The 20,062-nt window shown below is 32.1% G+C and overlaps 1 long non-coding RNA gene and 1 pseudogene across 1 annotated transcript; one reads left to right on the top strand and one right to left on the bottom strand.

The window, feature by feature from the left end:
* The first annotated feature begins 2,054 nt into the window (after positions 1-2,054).
* On the top strand, positions 2,055-5,664 carry LOC145606036 (uncharacterized). The gene is made up of 2 exons (XR_014105199.1): positions 2,055-2,601; positions 5,473-5,664. It is a non-coding gene; the product is annotated as an uncharacterized LOC145606036 (long non-coding RNA).
* A 1,700-nt stretch (positions 5,665-7,364) lies between these two features.
* LOC145604286 (organic cation/carnitine transporter 4 pseudogene) lies at positions 7,365-11,847 on the bottom strand (annotated as a pseudogene).
* Between the last annotated feature and the right edge of the window lie 8,215 nt (positions 11,848-20,062).

The raw sequence follows: 20,062 nt of genomic DNA on the forward strand, positions 1-20,062 counted from the left end.
ATATGAGCTTATAATCCTTGAAGTGAACTTATCTACAATTACTATATGAGAAAGAGAAGGTTGGGGACCTTGATTGTATTTATGAAATTGATACAACTCTTTACAATGTTACAAGTGAGTATTGAAGGCTATCATAATCACTAAGATATACATGAAATCATAAAGATACACATTAACGATAATAATGCATGCACCCTAGACACAGTTTGACACAACGTGTTGCACATACATTTAATCGCACATAGAGCTATATATATAAAAGTCGTCGTAGGTGCACCCGGTAGTTCCTAGGAGTATGCAATGTGTGCGATGTGTGAGCTTGCACATGTTTGTGAATGCTCCATCGAATATCGATCATCCACACCTGGAGGGACATGAAAACAAAGAATTTAATTTGTTAATTAGTAGAAATTCACTCAAGTCACTTTCAAAAGAACAAACACAATAGGAATCAAGCTAATTTAAGTTGACATAAAACCTGGATACTATTCTTCTGCATAGTAATTACACCAATGTATTTCCCTATTTAACACGGCATTTTCTTGTCCAATTTCTAACCTAATGAAAATGGTATTCTTGTTGTCCACAAATAATATCTTAATTATATGGAACTAAAGAACTATTCACATGTAGCATTTCACGTTCATGTTAAATTAAATGTTATTTACTTTTATTAATTTTGAAGGTTGAATGCAACAATCAAGCAACAAAAAACAAATCAAAAGAAAATTCGTTATTGTTCCTTTGATATGAAGGCAGTACAACGTATTATTTAGCTAGGTGACTGATAAATTTATTTAACAACGCCTATTTAATATTGGTTTCAATCATATATTGCCAACAATAAGTATTTGTTATGAGTTAGCAATTTGTAAATCGACGTGACTAATCAAGTCACATCCTTAGGCCTTACTCTCTCTGTTCACGAATACTCCTTAGGCTAAGTCGACATGTCGAAACAATTTTATCATCATTTTTTACAATTACATAAAGATTTTGTATTATTTCTGTTAAATGTGTTGTTGGATTAGTCTCAACATAATATAATTTTTATACGGGTATTACATAATTGCATATTTTAGTGGTCAAAACTTGTGCATTAGCACATGTGCATACAACTTATTTTGTACTTATTATAGTTTACTTGTGATTTTTAGAATCATATACCAAATTACTATAATAATATGATCATTAACAACATGGATTTTTTTCTTTTTCTTTTTTTTTTTTTTTTGGTAAGATTAATAACATGGAATTTAATTATTCATATGTATGTTACACTTTAGGATAAATACGAACTAAATAGTATAACAATAACAGCACGAAGTTGTTAACTTCATACAACGAATAACACAATTATTATTGTCAATAAGTCAGAGATTCCATATCCTGTCTGCATTTCTACAACACCTAACAACTATTTTCAAGAATATGAGTAAAACAGCTTTCTTCCAAAGCATTGCCATATCCTCTAAGTTACTCTAGCTATTATCTCCGTACTATTTCATTTTATCTTTGATTATGTTTTGACTTAGTCATTCAAGGAATATAAATAAACTTATGTGAGATACTCAAAGTGTAAGAAAAACCCTTAAACAAGTTCAATGATAATTTAAAATCTACCAATATTCCAAACAGTTTTGCAATGATTATACGGGGTATACTCAAGATTCATACCAAACAATGCTTACTATGTAGTCGGATAATTAAGTAAAGGTCGAATCCTAAGAGACTAATTGATTTAAAATAGCTGACTGACTTGAACTAATGCTAAGCAAGTAATCAAGTCAAAGAATTCGCAAAAACACATAAAAAAAATTACTAATCTAACTTTTAATCCTCGAGGTAAAGTTTGTCCCAATAATATTTGCTCTATATTTTTCAAAAAAAATAATGTTTGCTCTATCAAGAAAATTATTTTTTTTTATAAAATAATATCCAAGCAGGCCCTAGATCGTTAAATATTATAACACGTCATTTTCTTGATAGCAAATTCGAACCAATCCTACAACACACACTTTACATTTCTTTTTTTAAAAAAAAATAAAAGAAAAGAAAAGTAATATCCACTTAAAAAATCTTGATCTATTATTAAAGCAAATCAAAAGTCCTCAAAAAATTCACAATCTTTCATACAATCATAATTTCACAATCAAGGTGATCATCAAGATTTACCAACATTTAATGAAATCTCTCTAAACATTCACAATATATAACTTCATCCACCCCTTCATTTTTTTTCCTCCTCTTCAACTAAACAAACACAAAAAAGAAGATGAGGTTTCTCTTTGAATGTGTAACTTGTTGCACCACAATAAACCCTTCTTCTTTTTCTAATGATGAAGAGGAGCCTACGTCTCCTCCGACCCCGAGGACGGAGGAGACACGCTCCCTTGTTAATCGACGTCGTAAACGAGCTCCCATTAGGGGCTCCTCGGCCGATTGGAAGCCATCGCTTTTTGCTATATCGGAGGATAACGCCGTCTCGGTGACTTTGCAGAAGCCGGTTAGCCGGAAACCGGCGTCTCCGAGGAATGTTAAGCGGTGTGGTTCGTCTTCGGTCGAGGTCAATGCTCGTTCCCGCTCCTATGATAATTTTGGGTATGGATCATTAACCCCTTCATTTAAAAAAAAAAATTATTATTAGTAATATTATTATAATTTAATATTTTTAACAAAAAAAATTGGAGTTATAATCATCATCATCACAATTAAAAAAATAAAATAATAACAACTAGTTAACATTTGTATGTATTTAATTGGAGTAAAATAAATGATTGAATTGTTTAAACATATCCTTTTACTGATCGTCCTCATCTAATTTTTAAATTAGATTTTTTTACTCGTTGAAATTCTCTTGATTTAAATTGAATTTTTATCCAATCTCAGGAGCTAACAAATACGGTCAATGCTAATGGGCGTATTAAATGCATGTTATAAATTGCCTTATGTTCTCGGGAGAGATTAAGCAATGGATGAGTTTTAAGTTTAAAAAATCGAAGTTAAAAAGTGTGTTACTTACAACATGAAATAATTTAATCTATATATATATGTGACCTATACTTCGTATAATACTAAAGGTTGAGCATGACAATAGTGTTGATCTTAACACATACATAAATTCATGATCAATATAAATTGCGGAAATTATTTGGTTAACGGAGGTTGTGAGCGACTCTTAAGTGTTATCTTATAATTATTATTTTTAAACATAGTTACCCAATTTAATACCTAATTAAGCATACATATATTCGTAGTAGAAAACTTACTACCTATCTTTTTGTCGTATTCATGTTGAAATTAAGAACCTCTCACATCATAATTGAATTATTTCTCCATCTCCAAGTTGGAAGAAACGATAACTTCTAATAATACAAGAACTATAAGTTAAGATAACTACTATAGTGAGAGAAGATTCTTATAACAAGGCAACATTAATATGAAAACAATGATGTACTAATCAATTAAGTTATTTCATAAATTTTAATTTCATGTCAATTCAAGGGATATTTTTCTTTATAAAAAAATAATGTGTGCTCTTACAATTTATTTGGTTGGTGCAAATAAAAGGCAACATTTACCATGTATCAAAGACTAAAAATTTCTAAAACTCTTAACTTTCTTTTATATTGAATCAAAATGAGATAGCTCAAACTAGTATTCTTAGTAGGTTAATTTTAGCACGAGTAAAATGTGGAAGAAAATAGTTTCGAAAATAGAATCAATCAACTTTTATATAGTGCGCCTTTGTTAGCTTTTTGGTGGATATATTTTGGAAGGAAGTGGAGAAGGTTTGACCTTGGGGTGGTAATTCCAAACGTACACTCGTTTGTTTTTAATGCTAATAATGGAAATTTGTGTAGATATTCCTTGTATTGGATATGGTATGACAGTTGGATTCAAATAGCTGTTTGGATATGCAAATTCTAGTTAGTTTGTCATTCATATGTGGATCAGATTACATTGACATGTCACAAACTCACAATATGTATGATCTGATAATTAATAGATCTCAGATAAAAAAATAGAAACAGTAGAGTTATGATTTAAACCTCTAACCCTTTTACTCAACCAAATATGTTGTAACGTCGTCCATACATCTTTTTACGTGTGATTTTTATTTCTATGTCAATATATATATATATATATATATATTAGGGTGGTGACTCTCGATATTATAATCTAGCAACCTTTTGCTCTAGAAAACTAAGAAAAATATTTATAGATTATTGTTTTCATTTTTTCATTTGAACTAGTCAAAATAATGATTTAAATTCTTTAAATTCTCCAAGAATTAAACCATTCATACTTTATAAATTATTCTGATCCAAATAATAATTGGATGGAAATATTATAAAGGATAAATCAAGGGCATTGAGTCATCATGCTAAAATCATACATTTACACCTATTGCATATAATTCAACAATAATTCAATATATTTTGTTGACATTAAAAAATACCTCACTTTGATTTGTTGACTTGTTTCTTCTCATGTAATTCTAATCTCCTTTTCACATGACCAAGCATTTGACGTTGACATATTTACGAGCATAATCCGTCGTTGATGTGCACAAAGGAGTTAATTAATGATGAAAGTGTGTAAAATTGTAGACTTTTCTTGTTGCCAGTTCATATAACATTAACATGTCACAAGATTCAGTATCAAGTGTAAATAATAAAGTATTAAATCATGAATCATGGGATTGATGAATTAATATTACGTATAAGTGATAAAAATTGTGAAAGGGTTCATCAAGTTGTCCATTAAAGTTTATTTCATACTTGTATATATAATTTTTAAGGTATAATGATATACGAAAAATATTTGGTTCGTTTTTTCTCAAAACTGCAACACGTTGGAAATATTGGCATGTATGCTTTAATGCTGTACAAACTACATAGTACGGAGTATTAGATTATTATGTCAGATAGATCAAAGTGAGATTTGGAATGTCTAATTAGTCAAACAAGGTAGGTTAGCAAAGCAATTGAATTTAGTAAATTTTCTTATCCTTATCTAATCAAATAATTGCACCAATACAGTATTAGCAGCCTTAACTATGTATAAGAAAATTTCTAGAATGATAAAGACATATATATATGAAGGTTCAAATTAAGTAATGCCATTTATTAGTCTGCTAATATCGAGCACTAATTTTATATACCTTGTACCATACTAGAGTAATATTTTCTTATTTCAAAATGATGATGAAATAAAGGTATCACTTGATGTTATATGACTATATGAGATACTATGCAATATTATTCAATAAAAAGTAAGGAGTCTAATTTTAATTTGAAATAACTTACAATATAGTGATGTCTACTCGCTATCATTAGGGACAGAGGGAGTACAAGTTTAATTGATAATGTTTCGTAGAGAGCTTTTATGTGGTTTTAATAATACTTTGTATTATGGTGTCACTAATTAATTTTTTCTAACATATTTCATTATTTGCATGTTTAACAGCCGAGAACCTCTTCCGATGGTCTTCCCAGCTTTCTCTGCAGCTCCTTTTATGTTTTGATCGTAATTATCCGCTTTGTATGTTAATCACCTTGTGAGATCTGTAATTAAGTGAATTTGGTGGATGAATAGCAGCTACTGTTCTCCTTCCATTTGTGAATATGTCAAGCAGTTTTCTTTGCTTATTTGAGGAAAGTTATCACACACTATGTTGAAAATTATATATGCATCAACATATATGTCATACAACCGGTTATATCTTATAAGGTATAATTGGTTGCCCAATTTATTTGCTCATTTTCACTAAAGAACAAATGTGGCAATTTTGCTTGCTTAGGAAAATGACTATATATATCTTAGGAATGAAAAATGATCAGATTATTTACTTAATTAATCTTTTTCTATCACCTCACCACTAACAGCTAAGTACAAGTGTACTTGTAAACTCGTAGTAATTGAATTTACGTTATAAAACCAAACAAGCTAGAAAGAAAAGAAGCTCTCTTTTCGTTTATTAAAAGCCAATTTCAATGATGATTGTATTCCAAATGAAATTGTTATTAATTAATTATTCATCACCCATAGATAATAATAATAATAGTAAATCAACAAAATTGGTAAATCAAATAAAAGAAGTTAGTCCCGTATTCAAACCTAAATTAAGGGTGATCGGATTTGGCAATTTACACCCTAACAAATCTCAACTAAAATATGGACTCCCCATTCTTTGTGTGTATGTAAATGCAGGGTACTTTATTAATGTGTGATTTAGGGTAAAAACTTGTGATTGACTTTTTTTTTATTACTACGTATATAATATAGGAAATGTAGTTGGAAGATTAGCTTGAAAACGATAGAAAAAGAGTGATGATTTTGCTCCTTGTGAATAATTGGAACCGAATCTTTAGGAGGGCCATGTATACAGTGTCATTATATAGAGAGTTGGTCACTTGGTCCCATAGAAAGTGTGGTGATTGGTGAAGTTGAAAATTTCTCTAATATGACGTCCTATAATAATTTTGTTATAACTCCCCAAATTACAACTTTAATGGGTTTATGATTATTGCTTTTAATTAGAATTATGGGGCTAGATTATTTCATATCTATTGATTGAAAATTGACCCAACTAGGACTCACTCTAAATTAAAGCCCAAACTATTGACGTATTGCTAAATCAAACTTCAATTCATTAGAATGACTCGTTTCCAGTGTCTATAAATGGAGGAAAAAATCAATGGTTTACAAAAAATAACCCAATAACCCAACTATGAACTATTTTGCAAAATTGGATCTAAAACCTAAGCTCTGATACCATGTTAGATTTCGAAAAAACTCCTCAAATTAGAGTGTGTACCATTGATCAATATACTACCTCCGTTACATATTATTTGCAACGATTAGACATTTTCCCTCTCTATTTTATGTCAAATCGTTGCAAATAATATGTAACGGAGGTAGTATATAGAGTTTACAATACTAGTCCTAATCAGCGTAGAAAACCTAGTATGATAAGGATACAAAATATACATAAAAACTATGCTAATCTGCGACATATATTATCATAAATATAATATCTATAAGTTTCCAAAAAATGAACTATTATGCTTTAGATTGAATTTTAATCATGTTTATTGTTAATCAATTTTTTATGCATGAAATAATCAACAATAAGTAAATGTGAACTAGAAATAATGAGTACAATCACAAATGAATTTAGTTGAGAATTTGAAATTTGACTTTTGAAACACTATACGTTACATTGTCAACACTCAACAAGTAGATTTTGAGAGTTCAATTCTACTCCTTTAAGGCAAAATATACACCAAATCAGCCTAACAAAAATTAAAAGGAAAATGATATTAACAACCCTTGAGGATCGTATAAGAACAACTCTTTTATATATCGCTCAAAATAACTTCACCTTCCTCCAAACCAGCCATTGTATCATACAAAGGCCGATTCAAAGTTTCAGGCAAATAAAACACAAGTAAACCACCAACAATTCCACATATAGAAAACACAGCAAAGGGCAATGTACTACCCATCATCACCACAACTGGTGCTAGTATCGCTCCGGTTTGAGACGCTTGTGTGGTACATCCTAAGGCCGTATTCCTCACCACTGTAGGGAACATCTCCACTGTATAAACGAACATCAAATTATACGTTCCCGCCATACCGAAAATCCCCAATATTCCACATAACATTCGTAAATTCTTCCATATTCCGTAGCTCTTTATTATACTCCCTAACAAACAAAACACCCCACTAAACCACATTGTACCTATTGTTACTGGCTTCCTTCCGAACTTATCAGCCATTATCGCGGTTATTGTGTAAGATGGTAGTTCAAAAATTGCGTTTAGTAGTACGTTGATGTAGAGGTTAGTGTCAAGATTGACGACATTTAGACTAAGTCCATAGTGTACAATTGCACAACAAAAATTGATCATAATAGCTAATAAAAGGCGTACTCTTGTGATTGGTAACATTAGGACGTCTAGTAAAGAGCCCTTTGTTATTACCTCTTTTGCTTCTTCATCAAGTAGTGTGTCGTCGTCTTTAAGTGTTACAACGTTGTTTCTATTGTTATTAGCATCATCGTCTAGGATAAGCTCGACGTTTTGTGGTATTGTCCTACCATTAGACAATGCCATACGTCGCATGACATTCATTGCATCCTTTGTTTTACCACGTACAAGGTACCACCTAGGTGATTCCGAGAGGAAAGGAACAACGATTGCTATGAAGACTATTGAAGGTATCGACGATGCAATGTAGAGAGATCGCCAAGATTGGAAAACATAGGCAATTCCCGAGAGAAGTGCAATGCCAGCCGAGAAGAAATAGAAGGTGGACATACCAGCAACACCGCGTTTAGTTGGTCCAATGGGCTCAGTAGCGAGGACAAAGGCACACATGCCTACACCACCCGTGCCTAGGCCACTTAGGAATTGGAGGAGGGTGTAGATGGCGTAATTTGGAGAGAAGGCGGTCAAGCAGCCGAGGATTCCATTTAATAGACATATTATGGTTAGTGAGCCTTTTCTTCCTAGAGATGAATCTGAGAGATGGCCAAATATTCCTGCTCCTGAAATTGATTAAAGTTGTCATTAAAATGAAAATATACGCTATGGCCTATTCTCATTGACTGAACTCAGCTGAACTGAACTAAACTAAACTGAACTGAAATGAATATTTTATAAGAGAAGGAAATTAGGAGCTGAACTGAACTGAATATTTTATAAGAGAAGGAAATTAGGAGTTGAACTGAACTGAACTTATTAGAGTTGAACTGAACTGAACTGAAAATAATCGTATGAGAACATGCCCTTAGTTGCTTGCTATTATTGCTATTTCATAAGCATCTTAGTAAAAAAGAAAATCTTGGAAGGGTGAAATAGTAATTGGTATACACTAGACCCTAGTGTAGGTACCACACCCTACACCCCCCCTCTAAAGATGCGTTTAACAATCTCCCTCATGTACCCACTTTCTGCAATTGTACAGTAAAAATCAAACCACCATTTATCTTTTTTCACTTTCTCTCTCCTCGCCCATTTTCTGCATTTTCACTCTCTACACCCATTTTCAGCATTTTCTAATCCAAAATTTTCAACAAACTTTGCGACAAATTATCCAAAAAAGTTGTTCAACTGCTACATAATTCAACAAATCAAGGTCGAAATTCAAAGGAGTAAGTGATTTTGTTCATATTTAATTCGAAAAAGAGTATAAACCCTAATTTTTATAATTTATTGCTGCAATTGTGTTACAGGAACATTTACTATTTTTAGTTTTAAAACTAAAAATTTGAACAAGTACATTTTGAATTTTGAGTATGAAGTACTTCATTTTTTTTTATTGCAGTATGAAGGAAATAGCTTCAGAGAAGAACATCAAAAAAAATCTGGAGAAAAGTAAGCATTAATTAAATAAGTTTGTAGTGGTTTTTTTTAAAAAAAAAAAAAAATTAATAAATGTTCATTTTCATTTTGATAAATGTTCATTTATATATTAGTATACAATCATTCACATGTTAATAAATGATTAGTACAAATATTTATTTATATATTACTACATAGTCATTGTAAAAATCTCCTATTGTAGTTCAAGAACTTTTAAAAGATATTAAAACTTATGGTATAGATGTTAACATTTCTACAATTCCGAGGTAATATATGAACATATACTGAATTATAAATGTTCATTTGTATATTTGAATCTATTTGAGTTTATATTTGACTTTATATGCCAAAATAAAAAATATTCATTTTTATGATACGTTATGCACATTTATGAAATGCATAAATATTCATTCATGTGAGTTGAGAAACTGACTTATGCATACTATGAAATCTTTTGATCATATATGAAATTCATAATGTTCATTTACATATATAGTAATGTAAATCAATGTAAGTATTATACTATAATCTTAGCAATTTTTATTGAAGAACTAATAAATTATATCTATACATTCTTCTGTTTTGTTTGCAGAGCGAAGGAAACCGTTTCAGAGAAGAGAAACAAAGATTATAGTTCGTAGTTTTTTTTTAATTATTATTATTATTATTTCTTTAATTTTTTTATTTTTATGAATGTTCATTTTCATTTTGTTAAACGTTCATTTATATATTAGTATAACGTCATTCACATTTTAATAGATGATAAATGTTGATTTACGTATTGATAAATATTCATTTTCATTATATATAAATGTTAATTTACGTATTGATAAATGTTCATTTTTGTTCTTATTCATGATCAACAAGTAAATGCATTAATTTTAAAATGAATATGTGCATATACTTAAAAGTTCATTTTTATACTACTAATTAAAGCACCCAATTATATCATGAATTAGTTATTTTAAAAAATTTAATAAGGAATTTCAATAAGAGTGTGTGCTATGTTGTAGTTTTCATGGAAATGATTCTTACAATTACAATAAGGAGTGTGTGCTACCTTGAAAAATTTTCAATAACAAGTACAAAATTATAAATTTTATACATTTTTCATCTATAATAATGCTCCTTAATTAAATGTTCAATTATAAATAATTGTATGTTCATTTACAACTATTAATAAAATATGTTCAGTTTTGAAATATTATATGTGCAAAATGACGTCACTTGGGAGGGGGGTGTAGGTAGCAGAAGCTACACCGGGATGTAGTGTAAAATTTTCAGTGAAATAGTGCATAAAATACAAGTAGTTACTAGATTTGTAAAGGCCCAAATTTGTAAAGGCCGGCCCATTTTACGGAAGTCAGCACGCCACAAAATAAATGTGCTTTTATTTCCCTCAATCGGCCCAACTAGAACTATTATCAAAGCACTCAAAGCCAAACATTAATAATTTGACTTATTTTGTTCAACTTATTTTTATTTATTTTAAACAACGTTATTGGTGTAAATTAAATAAAATTGTTACTATTATAACATATGCGAGAGATGTAAAACAAATCAGAAATTAAATTAAAGTAAATTTTTGTATGCTTCACTTGTACAAAAATAATGTAAAACAAATCAGAAATTAAATTAAAAGTAAATTTTTGTATGCTTCACTTGTACAAAATTAATCTAATTAGAATTTGAAAATTTGAGTGCAAATTTCCTATAATTCTTTTTAACGTCCAACACTTACATTAGCGCATTGTTGGAGTTGAATGAATATAATTTGTTAAATATTCCTATTATTTAAATGGATTTTATTGAAAAACTAAATATTATATTTACTACAAATAAAAATCTAATAACATTAAATAAAATAATTTTTCGTCCATATTAATGGTAAAATAACCTTTTGTTACACATTTTAATAAATCAAATCTCGATTTTATTTTATTTTTTTCAACCTACCCAATAATTTGAACAAAAGATAAATGAAACTTTTATTTGGAAATGAAAAGATAAGAAAAGATTAATCAAATAAACGAACTCAAAGATATGAAAGAATATATTGTGTACCTATCATGCAACCAAAGAAGAACAAAGCTTGCACCAATCCAACCTTATACTTCTCACCACACACCAACCCCCACTCAGCCACGGTAGAGCTGCAACGCCCACCAACCCAATCCCACGAGCCCGGTGGCAGCTCACAAAGCTGGGCTTGTGCTTGACAACCGGGTCCAGTACACAACCTCCGCGGCTCACGGTCAGCAAAGATCATAACCATAGTATGAAAAGCCTCTAAGGCCCAAGCTAAGCTTGTTAACACAAAATGTCTTAGTTGCCACCTACCAAACTCGCCACAATATTTTAAGAGCATGTCATCGATGGTTAACCTCTCTGGACCATTAGATTTGCCATTAGCCGGGACAATCAACGGCTGTCTAAGATCCCGAAGGTCCGGGAGGTTTTGAGTAGGCATTATTTTAGAGAATTTATGTTAATTACTAAAAAGATTAATGTTAAATTATCTTCAAATCATAACTTATGACGTTCTACTAAGTTGCAATGTTCCAATATATACGTTGGAATCTTGTTGTGTTTTGACACAATTATAGTTATAATATTTTGTGATTATAGTATACTAGGACACTTGCACGTGAAAACTGATGGGCCGATTGCAGACTTTTATTCCTAATGTTTGACAACCTACTTGAGATGGCAAAATTAATCTACACTTGTGCTGCACGAGAATTATAATAATGGGATTATATACTCGTAAGAATTACAATGACATAAAAATATTTCAGTGACATAAACAGGTTTGATTTTCAATAGATGAATATATGTCATACCTTTTTATTTCCAAGCCCTTTTTAAAAAATTTCCTTAATAAGGGGTATGAAACTTAAGTGAAAATTAATACTAAATTGTTATTTCCATAAAAAAGGTTGGTAAAAAAAAAAAAAAAAAAAAAAAAAAAGAAAAGAACTAAATTAAGCATTTGCGAGTAATTTATCGGAATTTATTGTAATTTTTGAGTTAATTGTCGCCTGAGATTATTTAATTTACCAAATTATCGCTTAAAGTTAACTCTTTTTTACCAAATTGTCGCCGGAGTAAGTTTTTTTTTACCAAATTGTCGCTATGGATCTTTTTTATTTACCAATCTAGTCAATTGGCCTTGCTCGATATAATAGAACGTGTTCTCTTCAACTTATTTTAGAACATTTTACTTTAATTTCAAATTAGAGCAAATTAAATCGACTACTAGAAACAATCAGATGAGACTAGACTGTATTTTAATATTAGACAGCTAGAAACAATCAGATGAGACTAGACTGTATTTTAATATTGACTTAGTAAATTAATTCAATTTCACACTGTAAAATACGAAGTATCATAAAAGTATACAACACGCAGTATTATTTATTTATTTATTTAAAGAACAACACGCTATTATAATAATATAATTAGTGTATAGCCCGGGCGTTGCTTCGCGTTGCTACTTTTTTTAGTCATGCAACTATTAATTTTTTAAAAGACATTTAATAATTTGTAAGTATTTTCAATACTTTTGTGCTACAACATAAATTTGTGTGCAAGTATAACATAAGTGACAATTGCTTAGATGGTTAAACAATGACATTTCTACTTAGAGGTTGAGTGTTTAAACCTCTTCATCCACATTTTTTTCAATTTAGTTGAGGCATCGTATAGTGTTATTATTAGTTGCATGAGTGACATGGCGTATTAAGGAATAAAGTTAGCAACATGGCGTGTTGAGGAATTGAGTATATGACGTGGCGCAATGAGGAGTCTACGTGGCATATAGACGTTTTTTTTTTTTTTTTTTGACGGGAGGCATATAGACGTTTTTAGAAACGCCTTTTAATATATTAGTATAGATTTTAATAACAAAGGTTGTAATTTGTATATAATAGGAAAAATAATTCATTTTAATAATTCCAATTTTAGGCGATTTATTTTTAATAATCCTTCAACAACAATTCCAATCGATTAGCGACAGATTATTACAAATAATCATGATACGTGTTAATCCATTATTGATCCAAATTTTTTTAAAAAAAAACCCCTTCCCCACTGTTAAACCCTAGCCTAGACCCTAACCCCACCGGAAACAGCCGGCCGCCCCCCCTCTTAACCCTCAAAGATGGACAACTGGCCCCTCCCAACACCCTCGGCCGACCCACCCCTATTACCGAAACCACCCCTCTCCCTTCCCTACCATTTGAATCACCCCCTCCCTCTCTCACTGCAAACCACGAAATGACTATGTTTTGGTATTGTATTGCTTACAATTTATTTCGGCTTTCTAATATAATGATTCCTATACGTTGAATGATTCTGATCACTTATAAAAGGATTAGGAATTTAGGAGTTAATCACTAGATAAACAAGGCAGCTAATTTGAATGTCTACTTTGATTGAAGATTGATTTTAGCTTTAATTTAGTGATAATGCTACTTGATCTGAATTTGAAATATTGGACTATTGAAATTGGTATATGTTGTCACTTTAATGTTTCAACCTGTAGATGAAAATGTATTGAGAAGAAAGTAGGAGAAGGGGGAGGAGTAGCAAGTAATATTATAATTTCTAAAATTTGCCAAATCATAATTGTCAATTGAGAACTCTAGATGATTTTCTTTGTTGAAGCATACTTTTAATAAGACATAAAATTGGTGAAAAATCATTAAAGGCAGCTGGAATGAAAAGAAAAGCTTGACAGAGATTTTTGGGGAGATAGCAGTGAGTTTTACGGTGAGTTTGGATTAAAGGAAATGGAGGGAAAGGAAGGAAGAGAAATGGAAAGATGGAGTATCTTTCATTTGGATAGCAAATGAGGAAGGGAGAGAATTTGAGGGGAGAGAAATGAAATGATTAAATTGTAGAAAATTAATCCCTCCAACAATGGAGAGATATGGAAGGAAAACTCACCATTCTTCACTCTCCTCCTCTTTTCCTCCCTCCCCTTCTTTTCCTAGCTTCCAATAACACCCAAAATTCTAAAATTCAGAATCCAATTACAAATGTGACAATGCCACCTGCACGGCTGCACCACATGAATGAGGAACCTAGATATAGTGATATACAATAACACCCAAAACTAATTTCTCCAACACTTTTCTTAAAATTGCAAAAATTTGGAATAAATTGATATTCCATTCAAACAACCTAGAACAAATAATCAATTTCAAATAAAAAAATTTATCAAAAGCAATATCAATCAAATTTACTCAAAAATTACTCTTAAGTTGCAAATTCACTCAATTTCTCAAAGTCCAAAAAACCAGACATCTCTGTACCTCCAAGTGAATGTTGACTGCATCTTAATTCTCCAACGTCAAAACGATTCCCAACCCCATTCTTCTCAACTGACTCAAATTGGCTCCCAGAAGTTTAATTAGAAGACTCAGATGAGATAACTTATAGTCTACTACTGATAAAGATTAATTTGAATTCAAAACACACAAAATCCATTGAATTACAATTGTAAAGGAACCCAAGATCGAGAAAATTATATTCGATTATTAAAAAATCAAACAAAAATATAAACCCTAGGAAAAGAGGGGAATTAGTTTGGTTCATTCAATTGGAAAGAAAAGGGGAATTTTGGATTTGATAGGTTACAAACAAAATATAAAATTGTTAGCAACATTTATAGCACGGTTGAGGACTGTCCTACTGGTTTACATGCTATCTTGCAACTACATTAGTCTATGGTTCGATTCCCTACAGCTGTTGTAGGGAATATTTCAAGCATTATGATAACCCCAAACTTGAACCCCACTGTGATCATACACTAAAGTACGGTGGCGTTCCAAAGGGAAAGACAAAGAGCAAAAAGAGTCGCCAACAAGTTTTAGGAACTTGTAAACCCAAAAGACAATCCAAAAGGACCATCAACTACTCCATAAGGTCTTGAACCAAACAGGGTCCGGGGATGAAGGTACGAATCCAATCTACAAAAGAAAGGACCCGCCCTATAAAATAGGCCTCTACTTTGTTCTGCTCGTATTCATGTGCGCTTTTCGAATAACATACAAACATTATATTAAACCTAGCATGTTTAATCTATGTTGGTTGAATATTAATGCACAAATAATACTATTATTGGCGATCACTTGAATTAAAATCACATTAGCCTAAACCAAATTAATAATTATCTTATTAAGCGTGATTTCAAGTACAAATTCCCTTTAAACCTGCATAAAAGGTGTGATCAAGCAATAACAATAAAATATAAAACAAGCAACATAATAAATAAATCAATAGTGATGATAATAGCATGACAAGGCATAATAAAGCTCAATAATAATAGCAAGATCCTAGGCATGATACTAACAAGATTAATAACAAATCCTAGCATGTCACTAAACAATAAAGATCAAAGCTTTAAACCTAACATGGTACTAACATGATATTAGAAAAGAGTAAAGAGCATCCTAAACATGATACTAGAAAGCATAAAATAACATCCTAACATGATACTAGGAATCATAAAACAATAATAAGCATGCTTTCTACATTGAAAGAGAGTAATAAGATTACATACTTTGAAGCCTCGTACCTCTTTCTAATAACAAAATACACAAGTTAGTAACTTCAATGAAAATAATAAACAACAATTAAAGAATTAAATTGAAATCAAATTAAATAAAGTTTTGACTAGTTTTGGACCAAACCCTCAGAAAATATCAACCTTTCACGTCTAGGGCGAAGGCAACTTCGAACTTGGCTAAGAGACTCAAGATCTTGTGAATGCGGAATATTGTATTTTGTAAAAAGGTAGTTTAGAAAGAGAGGGAAAGAAAAGAATTAAGTAATTCTTGAGAGGGAATAGAGAGAATTGAGAAAGAGTTGATGATGAATTGATTGTTGGTAGATGATCTTGAAAACAGGGATTCGGACGCTATTTATAATGAAAATAATCCGGAAAAACATAGAATTTGATAAGGAATAAAACTCCACGCTGTCGCCAAGAATTGACTCTGTCGCGACGCGACAAGGTCTGTCGCGCGGCGACAGACTTGTCGTTTGGCGACAGCCTGTATTAGCGCGTTTTTCTTCACGCGGAATCCGATCTTTAATCAACTTGATCTACGGAATCCGTACAGAAGATAATATATTTTTAAGATAACAAAACCATATTTTATTCCAAATAAAAATCTTTTAAAAATAATTAATTATTAAATCTAACAATATTAGAACTAAAAAGAACTTTCTAGAAACTTCTAGAAAACTATAATTAATCCTAATAATTTTAGGAATAACAATTAATATTGGGCCCTCCTCTAGATCATTGGGCCGCATTAAAACAAATAACTGGGCCCAGTTTAGTATTTTGGCCATAACTTCCTCAATATTCATCGGATTCGGGCTTATAATATATCGTTGGAAAGGTCTCTTCAAACCCCATCCATCTACACCATTATTGGACCCTTATCATGGACCAAAATAAACTGAAATGGACGTTTTTAAATAAATAAAGTCATTTTCAAAAACAGAGAGAAAAGAATTTAATTAAAACTAAACCGCAACACTCGACTTTCGAATCACTTTCACCTAATTTCGATAATAACACAACGTGCAAGGTATTCATCACTGGGTTTGGTTTTGGGGAGACACAAATGGGTGTCTACAGAAGCCCCCACTTTGACTGAGTTTGGAGAAACTTATGTTTCGAAAACGAAAGTCAAAGTATCGATAGGGACGAAGAATGATTCAAAACGTTCTGCGATTCCAAATCATTCTTATAACGTCGATACCTGCAAAACTAATCATTAGTAAAACAGATAAAAGAGTTAAGAAACGCGTATCTTGCACCGTCGCGCACACGTCTCTGGAGTAACCGTTTTGTTGCATTTCATTTTGACGACCTTCTACAAGCTAGAGAACGCCATCTTGCTGTTGTTGATGTTCACTCGTCTCTGAACAATGGAGCTTTCTTGAGGAATGTTTACTCGTCTCTGAACAATGGAGCTTGATGATATGTCCACGCGTCTTTGAACAATGGAGCTTTAATGATATGTCCACGCGTCTCTGAACAATAGAGCTTTGATGATATGTCCACGCGTCTCTGAACAAAAGAGCTTTGATGATATGTCCACGCGTCTCTGAACAAAAGAGCTTTGATGATATGTCCACGCGTCTCTGAACAAAAGAGCTTTGATGATATGTCCACGCGTCTCTGAACAAAAGAGCTTTGATAGAATGCCCACGCGTCTCTGAACAAAAGAGCTTTGTAATATGTCCACGCGTCTCTGAACAAAAGAGCTTTGATGATATGTCCACGCGTCTCTGAACAAAAGAGCTTGATACTTGAATGTTTGTTGTGATCGTTCGGTTGGCTGCGAACAGGAGCTTTGCTGAATGGTTGTATCCTGTAAAAATCAAAAGAATTGCCAAAAGACTTTGCTAGTGTTTTTCTTAGGGTTGACCTAAGGCTTGATGTGTTTCTTAGGGTTGACCTAAGGTGAATGATTGACTTGAGGTTAACTCAATGTGACTGACTGACTTGAGGTTGACCCAAGGTGAATTGACACGACATGACTCAATGTACATGACTCGTGTAATGTGCGACTCGAAAATGCAAAAAAGAAAAAAATTTCCGTCATTTTTGTGGAGGGTACCGACTTTCTCCCGAAAAAGAAAGATGCGAAAAAGAATCGAAGTGTTTGATGGTGCATGTTGAATGAGCTTAGTCAAGTATATGCGTTTGATACTATCCCTCAAGGTGCAAGGATTAATTCCTCCTAAACTATCTTAGTTGACTTGATTATGAAAGTATTTGGGTAACTTAGGCGCGGAGGCTAAGTACTTCATACTTTGATACAATGATGGTTATAAGTGATGAGTGATGTGTGATATGACAAAGCATGCTTCAACGTTATGTTAAGATTTCATGACAAAGGGTTCCTAGTTGGAAGTCTATTTGGTCATGTATCTGTGAAGTGTGTGAAAGTGACACTAAAGTTAAACTGCAAAGGCTAACGGTATGGAAAAGTATTATTTGATAAGAGTCAAATAATGATGACTCTTAGGCTAGGTAGGCTAATGATGTAAAGATCAAGCCCCCAAGTCTAGTTCTAAGTGAATAGGGATGAGCATTGGAGATCCCTTGATATGATCATGGTGTAAGTGTGTGAATGTGAAAATGAATGCATTTTTATTATGGCCGCACCTCAATGTGAGATTGCCTACGTATCCGTTAGGAATCAGGCCAAACGTAGCTCTAGCCGAACCTCGCACAAGTGTGTGTATACCTCAAAAAGGTCTTTTAAGGGTTGTAACGTGGTTAGGCTAAAGGTTAGAGAAGAAGGGGATAAAGGCTCAAGACCCTAAATAAGCCCCCAAGGTGTGCAACCTTGCTTTTGAATCTTTGTATTTTTTATGCTTGAGTTTTCTCATTTTTGAGCTTTCTTTCTTTTTTTTATTTGCTCTTCTATTTTGCTTTTGCATTTTTCATATTCGCATTTTTTTTATAAGTGTGGGCAATCTCGATCATGCGGTCTATCACTCACTTGGCATTCATGTTTCTCAGGCACGGTACCGAGCACTCGATAAGAAACGCAATCTGAGACATGTTCTTATCAAAGGTATTTTTATATCATAGACATTGGAACACTTGCCCTTTTGTACACTTTTATTCATTTTTGCTTATTTTTATTTTATTTTTTTGAGATCACTCAAGCTTTCATATTTGGAACTTGCATAAGTTACACACCATCCCATCCCAAGGTTAGTAGATGTGGGTTGAAAAAATGAAAGGTCTATCGTTAGACGAGGCTCAAAGTGGTTTATCAAGAAAAGGATTATATATTTGAAGGGTGAAGATGATATGACATGGCTACAAGGGGTGCCTCAAATCATTGGTATACCTTGTGCTTAATTCGGCGTTTTTTTTTTTTTTTTTTTTAAATAATGCAATGATCATATACAAGAAATAAAATGCTCATTTTATTAAGGGGAACAAAAATAAAAAAAAAAACCTATGTAATAAATCTAAGGAAGACAAAAGGTGCCTATGCTAGACTTATGGGGGAAAGGTTTGAAAATAAGAAGAAGAAAGCATGAAATCTTAGTGAGAAGCTTGCCTTGTGTTTTGTCTCATCATTACTCCTTTTTTTATTATTATTATTGTCAATCACATGACTCGAACTCGATTCAACATGCATAGATGGGAAGAGATCATGAAAGAATGAAGGGAATGGTATGTGTGGAGAAAGTATGTGGAGAGTGGAAAGATGATGTAGATGAAGAAATATGGAAGAAAGTATGTGGAGAATAAGAAGAAGATGTAGATGAAGAAATATTGAAGAAATAGGAATAGAATGGACCCCCACTCAAATGACGGAAAAATCGACTCATGCATGAACCTAAGACATGGTCATGGTAACATGTACAAAGTGTGTGCTAAGACTAGTGAGTGTAGGTGAAATGTTAAGACTTGTGTCATGACCATGTGGCTAGACTATGTGACTAGACTTAAGCAAAAACTAAATTAAGACTTCACGTATGTGCATTAAACTGGACAGGCTGTGGTATTTTAGTCATAACTTTTAATATGTGACTCTGATTGGGACGAAACCAACGCCTAATTAAAGATAAAACTCGGGGCTACAGATCCATAGGTTGTAAGACTCGTGGTTCTTCCTAGAACTCCGGCTATG

This window comes from Chenopodium album, chromosome 22, assembly GCF_948465745.1.
Source record: "Chenopodium album chromosome 22, dcCheAlbu1.1, whole genome shotgun sequence".
Lineage (NCBI taxonomy): Eukaryota > Viridiplantae > Streptophyta > Magnoliopsida > Caryophyllales > Amaranthaceae > Chenopodium > Chenopodium album.